The sequence below is a fragment of the Mustela erminea genome, chromosome 18, assembly GCF_009829155.1.
Source record: "Mustela erminea isolate mMusErm1 chromosome 18, mMusErm1.Pri, whole genome shotgun sequence".
NCBI lineage: Eukaryota > Metazoa > Chordata > Mammalia > Carnivora > Mustelidae > Mustela > Mustela erminea.
In genome coordinates, this window is record NC_045631.1 from 53,507,122 (window position 1) to 53,525,828 (window position 18,707).

At 46.6% G+C, this 18,707-nt stretch overlaps 1 long non-coding RNA gene across 3 annotated transcripts in view; it reads right to left on the reverse strand.

Moving 5' to 3' along the window:
- LOC116577705 overlaps positions 1 to 12,677 on the reverse strand; it is a 65,888-nt gene extending 53,211 nt beyond the window's left edge. For all 3 annotated transcript variants that reach the window (XR_004280581.1, XR_004280583.1, XR_004280580.1), the window contains exon 1: positions 12,355 to 12,677. This is a non-coding gene — a long non-coding RNA (uncharacterized LOC116577705). The remainder of the gene's footprint in view (positions 1 to 12,354) is intronic.
- Between the last annotated feature and the right edge of the window lie 6,030 nt (positions 12,678 to 18,707).

Below are 18,707 nucleotides of genomic sequence, written 5' to 3' on the forward strand. Positions count from 1 at the left end.
ATAGTAATAAAAAGTCCTCAACCTTGCAAGGATATGAAGAGATCCTACATAGATTCCTTCCTCATTATTCTTCTCCTTCCTTACCACATAGCTTTGCTTTTCCTGTCTTATTAGATGAATCTTCCCCCCCACCGCACCCCCCGCCATTCCCACCAGCCACCACCGTGTTGACTTCCTCCTTCCTCTCGACACTCTGCCCAGACCTTTTCCCTTCCTGGAGGCTTGCCTCTCTGTGCCCTTCAACTTCTTCAAAAACTGTCTTGAATCCATGCCACCCGTGAGGGTTTCTCGGCTGAATTACACTCAGGACGGCCACCCACCTTGAACATTCAACATGCCTCGACAGCTGAAGACCTCAACACAGAAACTTGCTTCTTGAAAATGTTCATTTCACTGTCAACTTTTCTTCCCCCTTACTCTAAATTTTTATAATTTTTATTTATTTATTTGAGAGAGAGGGAGCAGGAGTAGGAGAAGGGGCAGTGAGAGAAGCAAAAGGAGAAGCAGAATCCCCACCAAGAAGGGATCCTGATGTGAGGCTCTATCTGAGGACCCTGAGAACATGACCTGAGCCAAAGGCAGATGCTTAACAGACTGAGCCACCCAGGTGCCCCAACTTTATAATATTTTTAAATTTTAAAATGAGTAGGAAACGAATGATGTCTGTCCGAATCTAACGAGTGTGCTTCCATTTCCCAAATAACATAGTTCCTAGCAAATAATAGATTCCATATTCATGTTTTACAAAACAAATATAAACAAGAGCTGCTTATGGTCTCTCCTGACACCCTAATGATAAGTAACTTGGGGACAGGAAATGAATCCATTTTCCACTTTCGATTGAACTCAGAGGTTTGGACACTTAAGACCTTCAAAATATTTATGTTGAATGAACCAAAGAATAAAGACATGACTGTATTTTTCTAGCCCATTTCTATGAGGTTAATTGATCTGCAGATTTTTTGGCAAAAGAACGTATTTATGATGTTTTGTCAGTATCGTGCTTGTACAACATGCATGTTGACTTGCAGTTGTTGGCTAGGTTCACGCACGGTCACTGAGCCTCCCTTGTTCACGCTTGACCTAACTCACATTCTTCAGAGCATCAAGCAGAGGGCTTTGCCCATAGTTGGTAATTTAGAGATGCTATGGAATGAATGTCACTTGCTGCATCATGCAAAGAACGGAGGCAGAAGAGTTTGGGGGAAAAGTACTCAATAAATGTATATGAGAGCCATCTTGCCCCCCAAATAGGTATGAGGTTAGATTAAGTGTTTATAAAGGGAGGGAAAGTCCTCTGGTGAGGAGCAGGAGGTAAGTCTGGCGGGGCAAATGCTGCTGCCTGCTTGCACTTCCCAGGGGGCTGGGTTGATGTCTTCTGTAGTCAGAACTGGAGCTCGACGTCTTTTCCAGGTATTTGTGCTTCAGGCAGAGGGAAGGTCGATCTATTATGAGGAGACTGTGCTCTCCAGGCTGTCAAGCACTGAACAAAAAATCATAACTTGCATTAATAACGAGGGTGGCCACAGGCCAATGCCTCTGGATTTTTTCACTTATAGATGTTATCGGCATTTTTGAAATGAAGACAAGCCGGCAGTCACCAAAATTGGAAATGGTAACAACAGCTGAGGCCAGAGTGTGCTGGTTGATAAAAGAAATAGTGGGAACTGGGATCCCAGTGGGGACCTAGTAATCCATAGAACCTGAGATGATGACTCTGCCTAGACTTAGATACCAGTGGCTTTGAGCCCTTCCCCGCTGCTCGCTTCCAACTAGGAAGTTAGAAAGCAGCATGTAGATCTTATATGCTGGGCATTATCTTGATAAAGGACAAGAGGTCACCTGGAGCATTGTTTCATGGACCCCTTGGATCCCTTGGACCCACTCTTAACAGCCTCAAGTGATTGTCCTGTGATGTTTTGAAGTCCATTGTGAGTCGGCTGGAGACCACTTTTAATAGTCTCCCTCTTTTGACCAGTTAAATGCACACATGATCTCCTCCTTGATGGAACTCATCCAGGTACCACAAGAAAACAAAAGTTTTTGAGTGAGGCATTCATTACACACTTTGGTTAAAGAGTCATGAGACTCTGTCAGCTGCATCTAAATAAAACTCAGTTATAAATATGTGATAAATGACTAGAAAATCTTCAAATGGATCTCTCAATCCAGGCATGACTGATTTTTCCAGGAAGAGTGACACTGCAATTAGATGGGGAAAAAAGCTCAAGAGAAAAGTCCTCCCATTAGTGAGACTCCATGTAACAGGAGATAGAGCACAGGAGGTGGTCCAGGCTGACCTTGCCTGTGGCCGAGTCAAGATACTCAACCTGGCATCCATAAAGCAGGTCCAATAACACCTACCAAAGGTGTAGTTGTAAAGGTCAAATGATGTAATGTTTGTTAAGTCACTCATCAAGGGCCTGGTATAGTAAACATGAAACAAATTACTTGATCCATGGGAAAACCCAATATTCAATCACACTCCCAACTTCAGACCCACATTTGGACTCAATTTCCACTATAGGCTCTGAGAGAAAACTGCTAACCCGGAAGGCCAAACCTGCACAAAGCTAATGGAACTTTCCTGCAAAGCCAACGAAGATGATGAGCTAAGTCTTCACCACGTGAGTCTAAGCAATGCAGGGCACGCTCCCCATCAGACTTTTAACCAACTGCGAGTTGCCTGCTGCATTTTTCCACTACCCAAGTTGTTTCCTTCCTTATAATAACTGTCCACTTGGTAGCTTGTGGCCAGTGGACTAAGAAACAGAAGGCCGTTGGTGTCAGCCTCTTGAGCTGCCAAGTAGAGATATTTTTCTCAGGTTTCTGGGTGGGTTTTTAAGCCAACAGCCTTGAAAGGGAAACAGAGCCAGCATGCCACAGGCATCTGGGACACAAGGCCTACACAGTATTTTTGAGAAGTCAGTATCGCTCACGGACGATAAAGGGGCATTCACTGTGGGCAAAGGCACTCCACAGGAGTGGGTGGAGTTGGGGCTATGAGGCAGGCCTCGGACTGAGTTAGCAGCCAATTTTCTTTTTCCACCATCTCTGGAGTTGAGGAGGTGCCAATACAGCTACAAGTTTTTGGAGACATCCATAGGCGAAGATAGTGAGCCCCCCAAACTCCCCCAAACTCCCCTCTTTTCCATGGAACTTAGCAGCAGCTACCAGGGGCGTCATCACAGAGCGTTAATTTTTTCCCTTGCCTGGTTTCCCACATTCTGTGACCACCTCGGAGCGTGCCAGGGAAAATACTGAGAGCCTAGGTAAACGAAGGGGAACCCAACATTCACCAGTCTGGCCTTAAAATAGCCAGCGGAACGCCCCCATCCCAGAGAGGACACAGGCGGCGACTGTTCACCAGTGTGCTCTGAGCACCCGCCCACCCCACCCCAATAGCTCACCCCAATTCCCGTGAAAGCCTATCTCAGAGAGAGGTGGAAGCAGTAGCCAGATGACTTGGCCGTCTCCTTTCCTTTGGGCCCCGTGACTTGGGTGAATACTAATGAGCACACAGTGACCTGATGCAAACCAGGGCACCCACTGGGCAGGGTGGAAACCTGGGTGGAACAGACGTCTGAGGTGGTGGAGGGCTGGGCAGAGCAACCAAGGAGAGCCAAGAGGAAGAGTGGAGGCCTCGGGAGCTACAGGACACACCCGGGGATGTGCACACAGGCAGAAAGGAAGATGTCTCCACGTTGACTGCTGGCCAGCCTGGGACATAGCGCTACAACTTGCCCGCCATGCCACCAGGCTGTGTATTCTGGATGGAGCACATGCCATGGGGAGGGGTCTGCCAAGAAGGGACGTAGAGGGAGAGAAGGAAGAAGGGGAGCAGTACTGTGGCATGAGGATAAGGGAGCATGTACGGCATACGCGGCATGAGCGTTGGCTTTCCAGAGTTTTCTAGGTGCTCCGTGCAGTTGTCAGCTTTAGCAGAATGCCCGGTTAAATTTGAGTTTTAGATAAACAACAAATAATTTTTAGTATAAATATGTTCCATGGAATGTTTGAGACATAGTTATACTAAAAAATATTTGGTGTTTATTTGGAATTCAAGTGTAACTGGGCGTTCCGTATTTTATTGGCAACCCTAGGGCCCCCTCGACTAGAATGAAAACCACCAAGGGCAGAGATCGTTTCTGCCATAGCCTCTCTGCAAAACCTAACATGGTCCATTCCCTGGGCTCCTTTGCCATGTAATGTACTACAGAAAGGCACACTCTGCCTTGGCACTTTCTGCCAATCTGACTGTCCTGACTTCACCTATGATTAGCCATGTGATTGTGGGCAAGTATCTTTATCACTGTTTCCTCTATGTTCTCATTTACTAGGTGGGAAAAATGGTAGCTGTCTGCCTTAGAAGGCTATCACAAGGAAATAATACAGGTAAAACATTCACTGTGTGCTGTGCTCATAGAAAGGATTCCATAGACATTAGCTATTATTATTGGATACTCAATAAATAAGGGAATGTGATAGAAAAAAAAATCCCATGGGTGTTAGAGACCCACCTGAGCTGAGCATTAGGCTACTTCAACCAGCCTTGTGAGGCTTGAGAGAGACTTTACTTTTCTGGGTTCCTTTTCCTGAAGATTTCAAGATTCCTGCAAATTCTAAAATCCCATAATTTAAATAGATTGAATGGATGGGAACCACATAGAATAACAACCATGTCAATAGAAATGTGTAAGGGGGTTAGAGAGTAGAAGCATAGAGGGGGATGTTTCATTGTTCACATAAAAAAGTCTGCCCCCAAAAGCAAGACTGGCCTTCCCAAGGCTCTGATGGTAGGAAGGCTGGGTTTCAGAGATTGAGGCAGAAGACAACCTGTGTGAGAACAGAATATTCCTCCCTCAACTAAGATTTACAACAAAAGGATCCCAGTAGGATGCCAAGTGGGAAAGCCTTCCCAGTAGGCAACCGAGTCAGTGGTAATAAATAAATTCATGTTAGTCCAGTGCCCACACATCTGAGAAGCCATGGTGCCCAACATCCACAATGTCTTCTGTGGCCAAGAGTTAGTTTTCAATGATTTGCAACATTTACAGGTAATTTCAAATCTTACTAGTGACCTTTATAGCTATTTCTTACCACCTCCAGGAAATCATCCCTTAGCCTCAAAGAAATGATTTGTCCCGCTCACGTAATTCTGAGGAGAAGGTGGTCACCAAGAGACTAGGGATAGGCAGATACCCTCACAGAAATGGCTTCCTTCCACAGGGGATGGAGGAGAAAAGGGTCCATTGACAGCATGACCAACAGCATAGACTCACAGCATGTTGGGTTCAAAAGCCTTTGGAAAATGATAAAGAGAAAAGACAACCCCCTGCCCCAGAATATTCACAATACACTTGCAAGGCAAAACCCTTGTTCAATATAGCAATGACTTCCAAGTCTGAGTATGGCAACATAGAAGGCTGAGGGGAGTGCTTTTGTGCTGAAATGACCAAGAATGAGCCAGATGGGCCTAACCAAGATGTGAGCTTTCCAAGGATATATGGATAGCAGGGGAAGAAGGTGAGAGTCCTGAAAGCATAAAGAATATTCTAGGCGAAGAAAAGAGGGTATCCAGAGTATGCCAGGAAATGGCCACGGTGGGACCCTAGTTACAGAATGAGGCTGGAGATAGATCAAGTCTTCAGCATGTAAGGCGGGGGGCTCTAGACTCATTAAATTCGCTCACAGGCCATGTTGTACCTAGATAATTGGATTACCTATAGTTTTTCCCATTGTACTGTGATTGAAGGAGCTCGGCAGAAGCATTGAATGGTCCACCAGTTTAAAAACATTTCCTCCACCCATGCGAAATTCCATCCACTGAATCATCTTGATGAGACATGCCTGGGGACATAGAACGTTACCACTCTCTGGGGATGGCAGTACAGCGATAGCTCAAGAAATTACACATCACGTTCTCTTCAAGCAGCAATTCAACTTTTGGGATTTTATCCTGAAGATACACTCGAACGTGTGCCAGATGTTTGTTTCAGCCTTGTTTGTAAGATCAAAACATTTGAAGCAACCTAAATGCCCATTGCAAGGGGGCTAGTTAAATCAATTATGGTATCCATACATCCACAGAATAAGGCAAATAAATGCAAATTAATAACAAATACGGAATTTCTCTATATACCAATAACAGGGCCATCTCTAAAATATGTTGTTTTTAAAAAAAAAAAAAAAAAGAAATATAAAAAGAAAGGCAAGGCACAGTAAAGCCTGTAAAGTAGGCTGCCTTATTTGGTAGAGCACAACTACCCCCCAACCCCACCGAGTGTGGGATGCATTTGGTGACTTTATTTCAAAGACTACAGTATTGGAGGGAGGAGAAGGAACTTGACAGTGGAGGAACCTGACAGACTTTACCTTACTCAGGAGATCAGAGTCCCATCACCAGCCATAAGTCACACGAATGCCATGTACCCATGATACAATGATGAAAATGCACATTCCCTCTTAGGTCATCCTCTCCAAAACCCATAACCCCTGGCGAACCATGACAAAAAAGCACCAGCTGGCCTCAAATTAAGGAGCATTCTCCAAAATACTTGAGCAGCCCTCCCCTCTTCCCCCCAAAAAGAGTCAAGTTCATCCAAACAAGGGAAGCCTGAGAAACTGTCACAAACTGGAGAAGGCCAAGAAGACTCGACAACTGAACTTAAGGTGGTGCCCTGGGTGAGATCCTGGAGCAGGGAAGAGATATTGAAATGAAACTGGTAAAATCCAATAAACTCTGAAATGCAGTGAGTGGTAACGTTCTTCCTGTGACAAATGTACATAACAACGTAAGATGTTGAGGGAGCGGGACTCCTCGGTGGCTCATTCAGTTAAGTGTTTGCCTTTGACTCATATCATGATCCCAGGATCCTGGGATGGTGCTCCGGGTCCTGCTCCCTGCTCAGCGGGGAGCCTGCTTCTCCCTCTCCCACTCCCCGCCACTCCCCCGATTTGTGCTCTCTCTTGCTCTGTCAAATAAATAAACAAAATCTTTAAAAAAAAAAAAAAAGGATAACAAAAAAGATAATAAACCCTTTTTAGAAGATAATAAAAATATTTAAGGAGATAATAAAATAAAATCTTTAATAAAAAACGATAATAAAATTTCAATCCAAGTTCTTTGTTTCTAAAAGATCCTTTTGTTTTGAGATTCACTTTTTGAGTAATGCATTAAATCAGTAGCCCTCAAATAATTTATTAGTGTGGATTATTTCTCATAGCAATAAGTTGCATGGCCCCAAAGTACAAGGCTTCAAAGAGAACAGTCCCAGGGACGTAAGAGTTTTGAGGGAAAAAAAGAACATTGGGTAATGGTCTGAATACATGGTATTGCCTAAGAAGATCCTGGGCATCCAAGGGACAAAATGAAGGCACGTGTCCCCAGGGAGATGGTGGGAAAAGGAGAGATAAGATGTCCCGAAGGAGTGACTCTGGGCCACAAAGACTAAGTTAGCCCATACAAAATATACATAAGATTAGCTCTCCTTCTGCTTCCCCATCTACTCTGTGCTACATCCTCCCAGTTCTGGAATGAGCCCTTCTCTGCCTTTTGACTCCTAATCAGGGAAAATATTCTAGACCGTTGGTGTGTGAGGGACACTCTGAACCCTTGGCGAGCTGACTCTGCAGTCATTCTTGCTGTCGCACGCATTGGTCTTCTGTTTCAGCCACCACTTGGCAAAAAGCATAACTGAGAGGTGACAGTGGAGTGAATTCAGATTTGACCCCGTAAGAGAAACAGGGCTGTTCAGGTCAAGCCTAAAGCCCAAGGGAAAGGGCACAGGATAACAGATGACTGAGCCAGCTGCGGGCAAGCCTCCAGACGGACACCCACCAGGAGAGGCAGAGAAATGGTTAATAACTCACGGTGACACACATTAAGCCAGCAACTCGGGGACTGCAGTTTGGCTAATCATGAAGTCAAACAGAACTGTCGGAAACTGGGAAGACGCTGTCGCTTTTACTGTATTTTTCCACACTTTTTTTTTTTTTTTTTTTTCAATTTGGAAATGTTCGTGGGGAGCTGGAACACTCAGGCTGGAGAACTCCCGGGGTCTGAGAGGGAAGAAATTGTCTCTGCTTGGATCTCAATCCAGTTCAGACCAGCAGATCCCAAGGGCATCCGCCACGAGTGGCAGTTAGGTGGCCTCTTCGGTTGCCAGCGCCCCCTCGTCTGCTCCCAACCCCCCGTCCTGTAGAATCATGCTCACCTCCTCTTCTTTTCACTGCCCTCGGGTCCCAGCGAGCAGCCTCTTGCCAAGTTCCATGAACGGCGCGCTCCATCCACTGGCCACACCAGCCTCCTTGTTACTAAGCTCGGCAGCTGCTTAACAGGCAGCAGACGGAGAGAGGAGCTCAACACCCCCGAGGTGGGCACTAGGGCAACCTGCGGCTGAGAGGCAGAGTGGAAGGACAATGCTCTGCCCTCACCCCCGATTGCTATGTTGGCAAGGACCCCGCTTTCACAAAGCCTCACAAGTGAGCAACCAGCTCGTGGAAATTCACTAAAAGGACATGGTCGGCTCAGGACGTTTAAAGTGACCGTGGGCTCCCCTTTGGGGAGAGTGTAGGAAATGAGTGCCCATGGTGACGGAGGTACTATGAGGTGCCGCTGCCCTCTGGATCTTACAACCCTGGAGATTCTTGTTCTGACCTTCCTGGCATAGGTACGTACCAAGTACTTGCTTTCTAAACAATAGGGAGAATTCTCCTCACCCCCGAACATGTAAATGATATTTTCTGCATCCGAGAGCAGGTCCTCATCATAGACCGATCCTACGGATGAGTGTCACTCCTCATGCAGCGGACAACTTGACTTTAACATTACAGACCGACGTATCTGCCACCCCCACCCCCTTACACGCGCGTGCACACACATGCTCACACACACAGTTTATTCTGTAGGAACGTCTCCACTTAGCATCTCTACTCCAAGTCTGAGTTAAGTACCAGCCATTCTAAAGGAAACAGACCAGTTTTACCGAGTGAATTCTAGACGAGAAAAAATATGGATAGGATGCAGTATGTATGAGAGCAGGAAAGCACACGCACGCACCCCTCCTTGCTCTTTCCCCCTCAGCAAGAATTGCACCTTGTTCTGAGCCCTTCCCCTCCCCAGGGGGCAATGGGTCTGATAAGCTCCGAACAGCTACTGTTCCATTGGCTCAGCCAGAGAAAGTCTCCCTATAACGCGGCCGAAGTAGTCGTGCTCGGGTCCCGGGCTCCATCATGACGGCTTGGGGCTAAGGCTGTGGGTCAGTCATCACAGCCCTGACCTGCCCAGTGGAAGTTCCCTGACCTATCTCACGGAATAGCGCAGAAACACAAGTCCCCCATTGTTCTCCGGCTTGGGGATTGAGGGAAGGGGGAACACGCGCGCACACAAAACCTCCCTCCAAAAGATTAGTGCAATTATTAGCCAACAGTAATGGCTATAAGCCAATCTGTTCTCAAATCCTCCCAAACACAAGTCACCTCAGAGCCTCTTAAAGCCCCAAACACAAGACTGTGTGTTCTCCTGCATTTTGCCACGTTGTTCTTGAAGGCTGCTGGGCCGTTGCTTAACGCTGCCCTTACCCACAAGGCTAATAAGCAGAGAAAGAAACAGTGACTAACACACATGTCTGAGCCTTGGGTCCCCATGCCCCCATAAGTCTGTGAAGGCAGATGTCCTGGGCCAGACATCACTGGCGACCGCTTCACCCAACGTCACGAGGTCGAAATGCTGAGTTTGTGGCGCATGGTTGGTGTTCATTGTAGAACTCTCCAGAAGGCTGTGTTCTCTCCCCCTTTCACCTTATGTGAAGAGCAGCCTTTGACCCCTGTACCATTCCTGCTGGCTACTCTAGTCTCCCACCTGGAGTAATGAGTATATATTGGGAAAGGAAATTAAAATCCACGGGATGACTTGGTGAACACTCACTTACACTGCACACGAATTTTAAACCATCGTCTCAGAGAAAGCAAACTCTTGTGTTAGCCTATATTGACATATATATGAGATAGTTCAAAAAAATCCATACTATATCTTGATTAAATATGGATAATGATGAGAGACACATAAAGAAGAAAATTCAAGGACAGAAAGGTTGGTGATATATTTACCTAACCCCAAAGCAATCCAGTGACTGGATTTAAGTTGCAGATGTGTTAAAGGACACTAAGAAAAGAATATGTCGGCCGAGTTCAAAGACTCAAAGATTCAATGACTGTGTGGATATCCTACTCAAGAGAGTATCTACATGAGTCAATAAATGCAGAGGGGAACATGCATTGCCTGCAGCTCAGACACTTATCCAATCATTCCCTAATTCTTCAAAAGGTTTCTGAACCCCAACTATGTTCCCGGCATGGGTGAAGGCCAGAGAGTTTGTTGATTTCTTTTAGAGCAGCCATATTCAAAGCCCCATCATTTTCCGAGAAACCAGTGCCATTTGGAAAACACAGGCACAGAGAAAAGTCTCCATGCTGAACAGACAAAGGGAAAATGTTCTAAGTGACGACCAATTGGGAAAGGTTTCAAGCTGCTCTTACTGATTATGAAGCAGACCAGGACTTGTTAAGATTTGCACAAAAGTCTACAAAATATGTAGATGAGGCATTACGTATAACCCGGTTCCTACGAATTAATAGCATGTCTTTGCAGCAGGATGCTCTCAGAAAAAACTCTGTGGAAAGGTCTAGAACCTGAGTTTGAATGACCAAATCACAATGACTCAGTATTCTCCCATATGATTATTTCATTCTGTACACACAATGAAACAGAACCAGCACCACACCACTGTTTATATACAACTTCCATAGTGCATGTTTTTACAAACACGTGCGCACAGATGTGCGCACGCACACACACACACATACATACACATACACACACACACACACACACAGTCTTTCTCATCTGGGAAGTTTTGGGTTTCAGTTAAATTCCAGAAAGGCTCTCTTTGAATAACCCCTGGTGAATGATTTTCAAAGTTGTGTCGGAAAATGGAGGTTAAAACTAAAATAGTAATAGGGGTCGGTTGGACATCAGCCTTCAGCTTGGGTCGTGATCCCAGGGACCTGGGATTGAGCCCCACATCGGGCTCCCTGCTCCATGGGGAGCCTGTTTCTCCCTCTCCCTCTGCGGCCCCCCCTTCTTGTACTTGATCTCTCTCTAAGTCAAATAAATAAATAAATAAATAATAAAAATAAAAAACAGTAATATACAATGCTAAAAATAATAAAATAAATAAAAAGCAAAATAATAGTAATAATAAATGGGCCATTTGGGAAATACCTAAAATCCTGAGACTAACCTCATTGTATAAACTTACGAGAGTCTAATCTCATAGCACGCATACACCAAACCCCTCTTTGGCATTACTCACTAATGAAAAGATCGACACGAATACATAGATGCTACAGTGGTTTTCTCTCTAGGATGCCTAGCTCTAAGCCCCTGATGTAATCGCACTGTCTGTAGGAGGGACAGGCATTCTTGGGGCTTCGTAAAGCAGGTCTGTGAAGGATGCGTGTCACATTCCGTTGTGCTTAACTGCACACAAACACACGCACACCCCCACTTCAATCTCATATTCCTGTCTCTGCAAAATTGATACAATTTCATTGAGGTCGATTTCGAGGTTCTATGGTGATCCAGGAAAAGAAGAGCTAACAGCAGTGCACAGAATAGTGAGGCTCTGAGGACGTGCAGAGCCCCGAAACCCTGGGATCTCCCCCTTGCATCTTTAGTGACTCGCCAACTCAGGGGCACAGCCCACAGGAGCCCAGCTCACCAGCACCTGCGTGTGGATAAACTCCCTAGACAAGGGCTCTAGGTACCAACTCATGGCGGGGGTAGGGGAGGGGGGAACCAGAGCCACAACTGGGGGCCACTGTTCGCTCGCCTAAACTTCTTGACTTTGAAACCAGACCAGGGCCAACCACCCCCTTCCACACGTACGGTGAATCTTGCAAATGGAAAGCACAAGAGGAGCATGAAGGGGCTGAAGGCAGAAGACAGAGCCTTGCAGGGTGGAGAAGGCCAGCAGCAAGAAAGCTTGCCTGTCGGGAGAAGAATCACTCGTGATTCTCTCCATCCACCCGGTACTGAGAGACCTCCCCAATCAGGAGAACCCACGCCGCTCCTTCCTAGACACGAATCCAGTCCGTGCAGGGCTCCGCCTGCCTCTCTCGCAGCAGGTGGCCAGAAAGGATTCTGCTGCGAGATGTGCCCCAAGAGTATCTGAACCACGATGACACAAAGAGAAAAACAAGTAAGACTCACAACTGACTCCCTGTCAAAGTTGGGGAGCGGGGAGTCAGGTTCAAGGGCACCACAGCTTTTTAAGTCAGGCAACTACTCACCTGCATCTGGCATGAGGATGGACAAAGAAAGTCAGGTCAAAATCCAAAAATCCAAATGAGCAAATCCACGGGTCTCTACCCTGCTATGTTTTCCTCTGTCCCTCAGTCGTCATGTGTGGGTTAGCTGCCCTGGGACGTGGCTCTGATGAATTCAGCACAGTTCCAAAAAGGGGACCAGGGGGTCTAGCCTCATCCCACCTCTATCCCTCAGTCCCGCGTCAGGATGTGGAGCCACAAGGACCAGCGACCGTGTGCAGAAGCCTTGCTCGCGACATTGAATGAGCCCACAGAATACGTCAATCTGATCTTTTATAGTGCTTTGTTTATTACCTGTGTGCCCTTATTTCATAAGGGAACCGAGAAAGAGAGAGAGAGAGAGAGAGAGGGCAGGCATGATGAAGATGACTATTCGTAGCAATCCAAAGACAGCTTTTCTTAAGCTTCATTCATACCAGCAAATGTGACCAAACAACCTAGCAATTGTTCTCTCAAATGTCACCTTTCGGTACAGGCCACTGTGCCGATACAACTCGGCTGTCTCCCTTTCGCTCCCCACTGCCCCTCCTAAAAAAAATTGCTGTGTTATCCTCCAAATATCTCCAGAGAAATCGAACCAACAAGGAAACCTTTTCTTCTTCCCTCAACCACCCCCCCAACTCGTTTTTTCTTTCTTCTTCACGCAGCTTGAACAATTTGGCTCTGTTCTGGGTGCATTCCTGTGGCCCATTCTCTTTCAGTCCCCTGTGCAGGGCTGAGGGTGGCGGACCAGGAGAACACAGGCCCACATTCAGACCCAGGACGGCCCTTGGTAGGGGGGTGGTAGGGTGGAGGGGGGGCGGTGAACCAAATGTACCTAGGATTGTTGCGACACCAACTTAATACCTGGGCCGAGAGACAAAGGCTCTTTAGAAAAAGCCCAGGCTGCCGGGTAACCCATCCCCCGACCTGCTAGGAGTTCAAAAGATAACAGAAGCTGAAAATAAGGCCCAAACATGATTAAAGTTTTCCAATTCATTCCACGAACTATTATAAGTGATGACTGCTCATACATGGAGAGAAGCTTTTTCTCTTTGCCTGTGTGTGTGTGTGAGTGTGTGTGAGTGTGTGTGTGTGTGTGTATGTATGTATGTGCACGCATGTGCACACACACACGCACAGGCGTCCAGTCCTGGATCAGTGCTGTCAGAGCCCTGTCACCTTGCATAAGCAGACGTATAGCCATTGCTCGGGAAGTCCCTGATTGGAGGGGAATCTACAAAATGAGGAAACCCATGCGACATGAACCCTATTTTTGTTCTTAACAGCGGGTAAGTGGGCATTTTCAAGTTTTTAATTCCTGTATTTATTCCTACGTGGATCGCGGAAGGCCTCCCTGCCCGTGGAAGAGCGTGGAGGCCTCAGGAGTAAGTTCTGAGGCTACGGGGGCAGGGCGGGGGGGGTGTGACTTGCTGTCGCAGAGCTCTAAACAAATCAGGGGTTTAGGGGACCTCTCTTCTAAATGGGGTGGGTGCCCAGCCACTTACAGGCAGACTGGGAGATAGCCCCTCATGGCCCCAAGCACCATGGTCCCAAGCCAAGTTTCTTCATTAAATGAGGAAGAATTTTGAGCCAGAAAAGCTGGAAAGCGATGACAGACAGAAAGAGCCAGGCCTGTAAGGTAACCGGGAAATAAAGACCGGCCACCTCAGCACTTGAACCAAATGGGATTTGTCCGTCTCGTCATTAAAACCCAACCCTCACTTAGAAAACTCTAAATCACTGTTTTACCTACTTGTTTTTCAAAGAGACTGTAAGCTCCATGAGAACCAGGACCGTATCACCACATCCCAGCATCAAACACGGCTAGGTACCGAATAACTCGTTTTGAATGTTGGAACATTCCAGATTCTCAAGGAATAATAATAATTTAAAAAAAAAAATGTACAGGGGGTGGGGGGCGGCAGGCAGCTCATGGCCACTCACAGGGGCTGACTGTTAGATTTACAAGCATGTGAGCCTGTTCTTAGACACAGCCGCTATTAAAAGTGAAATTCTATAAACTTACTAAAGTATACTAAAAATCAAGGTAAAGGACCTATCTCTCCCTTACTATTGAACCAAGTTGCACTATTATCTCTGGTCTTGAGGTTGTGTATGTCTATCGCGTCTACACGGGGGAAATACTGGGCAATGCTGACCACCATCCATCTTTCCCTCACTTTGTGGTCAGTGATGTCACATTCGTAGCTTAAAACTGGCCATGAGGGGAACAGTAACACATGGTAACCTAAAAACGCCACAAATCAGGATTTGATTTATGGTTTTTTTAATTGTCTAGACTTGAGAGTGATGAATGAAATATTTTACACCTAAAAGTCTATCACTTCTACGGTGGTTACATTGCGAGGAATATATGTGTGTGTGTGAGTGTGCAAGGGAAAAAGACTATGTAAATATTCTTTCAGTTTTCAAAACTATTCCCTGATTCGGAGAAGAAATCCTTTACATCATCGACCAAGAAGTGAGGCCCCAACAAATGTCTTCATTCTTTTATCTCATTCCTTAACAAAAATGAAAATATGAAGCATTGTTCATGTTGGAAAGTGCATAGACTCTTTCCTCAACTGCAAAAGAAAAGTCAGTGGGATATTTTTCAGGAATCAATTAACCACGGGATGCCTGGGTGGCTCAGTCAGTTAAGCATCTGCCTTCGGCTCAAGTCAAGATCCCAGGTCTTGGGATCGAGCCCCGCATCAGGCTCAGCAGGGAGCCTGCTTCTCCCTCTCCTTCTGCCTGCTGCTCCCCCGCCTTGTGCGCTCTCTCTCTCTGTCAAATAAATAAATAAAATCTTTTTAAAAAAGGGATCTATTAACTATATGGGATTTATAGTAAAGGGTTTTGTGTATTTTGTAATTATTTGCAAATTGTGTGCTACACATCCTTTATGTCAATGATATTCCTAACCTCCTTGTGTGGATAAACATGAACACTTTTTTTTTTTTTTCAGAGAGCTGGTTGTTTAACATCTACCAACACACCACTGTCCCACAGTCTAACTACATGTTAGGGAAGAGGGTAATTTCCATGATTTTTAGGATGACTATTACCTAGAAGTATGTGCATATGTCCGTATGTGTACATGTAACATGTGCGTGTGTGTGCGTGTAGATGTGTTTGGTTTGTCCCTTGGCTTTGGCTTAATAGAGGTGGCTCACGAAACACTGAAAGAATTGGTAGAAAGATGACGCGGTATGAGCTGTCCTACTCTTTCGTCGGGGCCTCCAAGAACAAGGACTCATGAAGGACAGGCAAAGGAGGGAAGAGTCCACACTTAAAATTTTCCTACATCTGGACAGTATTTGACAGTTTCCAAGGGGTCTTTTGCACCAACAATATCATGAGAGCCTCGTGGGGGTTTTGTGATAAAGGCAAGACAGAGCTTTCCCATTTTACAGATGAACATGTTGAGGCTCCCAAAGCTTACATACTCTACCAAGTACTCACACAACGGAGGGTGACTCCTAGCCCAGTGTTTCTCAAGAGAGGTTCACAATACCTGCTTTGAAGCAGTGCTTCTGGAACGTTCCATCTTTCTTAGACCTGAATGTAAGTAAGGAGGCAATGTCGTGGAGAGAGAGGACACTTGGGAATCTGGAGGTCCTGTTGTCAAGCTCGGTCACACTTCCTAGCTCTACGTCCTTGGACATGGAGCCTCTAACACCAGAGCCCTGGTTTCAGTCTGTCTGCTGACCCACCTGCGGCCACCACCCTGGGTCAGTATCCACCTGGCCAGAGAATCAAACCCCATGGACAAGTAGCTACAGCAGAGTCAGGCCCACAGGCTCTGTTCTCTGCTGGCTTTTGTACTTTTTTTTTTTTAGAATAGCCAAACCCCTTTAATTTTTTCAAGCAAAATCATCTGTGAGACAGCAGAGTATAGTTCAGACCAAAAGGCAGTTTTCTGGGGTCGAATGGGGAGAGAATCTGCTCCTGGGGACCCTCACAACACAACTGAAGAACCCTAGTCTCCTTGAAGTGTCTAAAAAAAAAAAAAATCCGCATTAACATTTAATGTTAATGAATAATTAAATTAAAAATTAGTGTTAATGAAGACAGTGCATGTACATGTGTGTCTCTGTGTCTCTGTGTATGTGCTTCTGTCTGTGTGTGTGTGTCTGTCTATGTGCCTCTGTGTGTGTATACTGTGGTGGGGGGCAGAGGGCCCCATGTTCTATTTGGTGGGTCTCCTCCTTAAGCTTGGCTGAATACACTGGAATTTACTGCCACTGTCCACAAAAGGCCAAAAGGAAGGAGAGCAGTCCCTCAGTGACCTAAATGGACAAAAATAAAGTAACAATCCTACATCCTACTATAGAAAAGCAAGCAGGCAAATCCATAAATGTTTTATAACATCCCTTTGAGATGGGTGCCTTCATCATCATGACCTTGTAGATGGAGAAACGCATGCTGACGGAAGTTAAGTAACATTCTCAAACTTTTACTGCATGTTAGTGGTGAAGCAGAGTCCGGGGCTGGTTTCCTGGATGGACAACCTGTGCAATCATCCAGGGACATTCTAAGGGCCCGTGCTTGGACTGCAATGTTCTACAGGTGCTTGTTTTAAAATTCTTAATAATTTTGTCTTTGAATTTGGGTTCTGTAAGTAAAGTCAGATGGAGCATGTGTAGGGGTTTGGGGCCTTTGCTCACCTGTGGTCCTGCCTCCCACTGCCTCTCAGCCCTCCTGGGATGGGTTCCTGGGATGGGTTCTTGTCCACCTGCTTCCTAGCCTTGATGCTCTGGGTCTGCCTGTCTTGCCTTCGCCACCCCTGTCCCTGACCATCACCCACTATCTGGAGCAGTGGGTAGACAAGGAAGATTTGTGTTTGGTCATCATTTTCCACAGCTGTGGCACAAGCACATAGGGACAGGGTCAAGTGCACACCTTGTATTTCTCCAGAGAGGAAGGCCCAGCCATTCCCACCTGGAGGGAGGGAGAGAGGAAGGGGGGGGTCTCTCACACAGCCCTAGTCCTGACTCTGAGCATGTTCTAGAAGGGAGGTTGTGGTCTCATCGATGCACTATGCATTATGTAGTTGGACTTGGCTCAGATTCAAGTCCAGATACCATAAGTCAAGAGAAGAAACTATGGGGGAGCCTCCTCTCCTTTTTACAAGGATCAGCGCCTTGTGATTATTCCCCAGCCGTCCAACCAGCTTCTCGGTCCAGCATTGACGGACTCTGCCTCTGCCAGCACCCAGGTCACAAGAAGAGGGAATGTGAGCCCCAGGTTTGCCCTGCATCTATCCCTTCTCTCCCAGGTATAGATGCCCACATGTACTCTCTTCAAGTTCCACCGACTAGAATTCCAGCAGCACTAATGAGCGTAAAGTTTCCCCAGAGGATCAAGGTCAAGGCTCCCCGGCCTCGTGAAGTAGCTGCAGGAGAGGGACGCAGTCCAGTGAAGGGCTGTGTGCAGGCAAGGAGCCAGCAGCCGTTCCTAGACCTGTCCTCCTGCGACCCGGCTCCTTAGAACCATGAGAGACAGTTCCTTTTTTTTTTTTTTTTTTCTTGCAATGACCAGTGCATAAATTCCCAAAAGGGCAGGAATTCTGCCCATCTTCTGTGCTGCACGCTCAGGCCGGCGCGGAGCAGGTAGCAAATGCTTACTACGTGTTTAAGGCATTGATGCTGTGGGATGGGTCCAGATGCGGAAGTCCTATGACTTAACATCGTCCGTGAGGTTTGTATCCACTTCAGCCCTAGATTTTTTGAGTGCAGAGTGAGGAGGAAAACCCTCATCCTCTCTCGGGTCCCCTCCTTTCTTTCTCTTACATCCGTCCCTGCAGCAACCAATAGCGAATAGGCCAGGACCCCTTGGCTCCTTAACAAAGCCAAACAGGTGTAAGAGATTAGCTCCTGGAAGAAGCCTCTGTCCAACCAAACAATGTCAAATCCCCCCCACCCCCACTAATAAAGTCCAGAGCTGTAAGCAATTCCCCTTGTTATTAAGCAGGAAAGAAAACACAGCCCGACTCCTTCCCAATTAGCTCGGAGGACCCTCCGATGAGCCGAATTTAAACCAGAGACCTGCCATGATCTGGCTTCTAGCGCAGACAGGGCCTGCCTTCCCCAACGAATGGAAACTCACTGGCCCAGGTTCCCAGCCATCTTGGCACGGGGGCGCAGACAGCCCCCGAGCCCCCACCCCAGTATCCATGGGCTGTCTCTGCCTCTGATTCAAACCATCTTTGCGACTCCCTGCCAGATCCCTTACTTTGATTTTCCATATGGAGGCGTGGGGTCCTTTGCCAGGTTAGTGTTTATAGGGATGGGCTTTTTGACAGTTTCGCTGTCAGTGAGAGAGGAGATGGG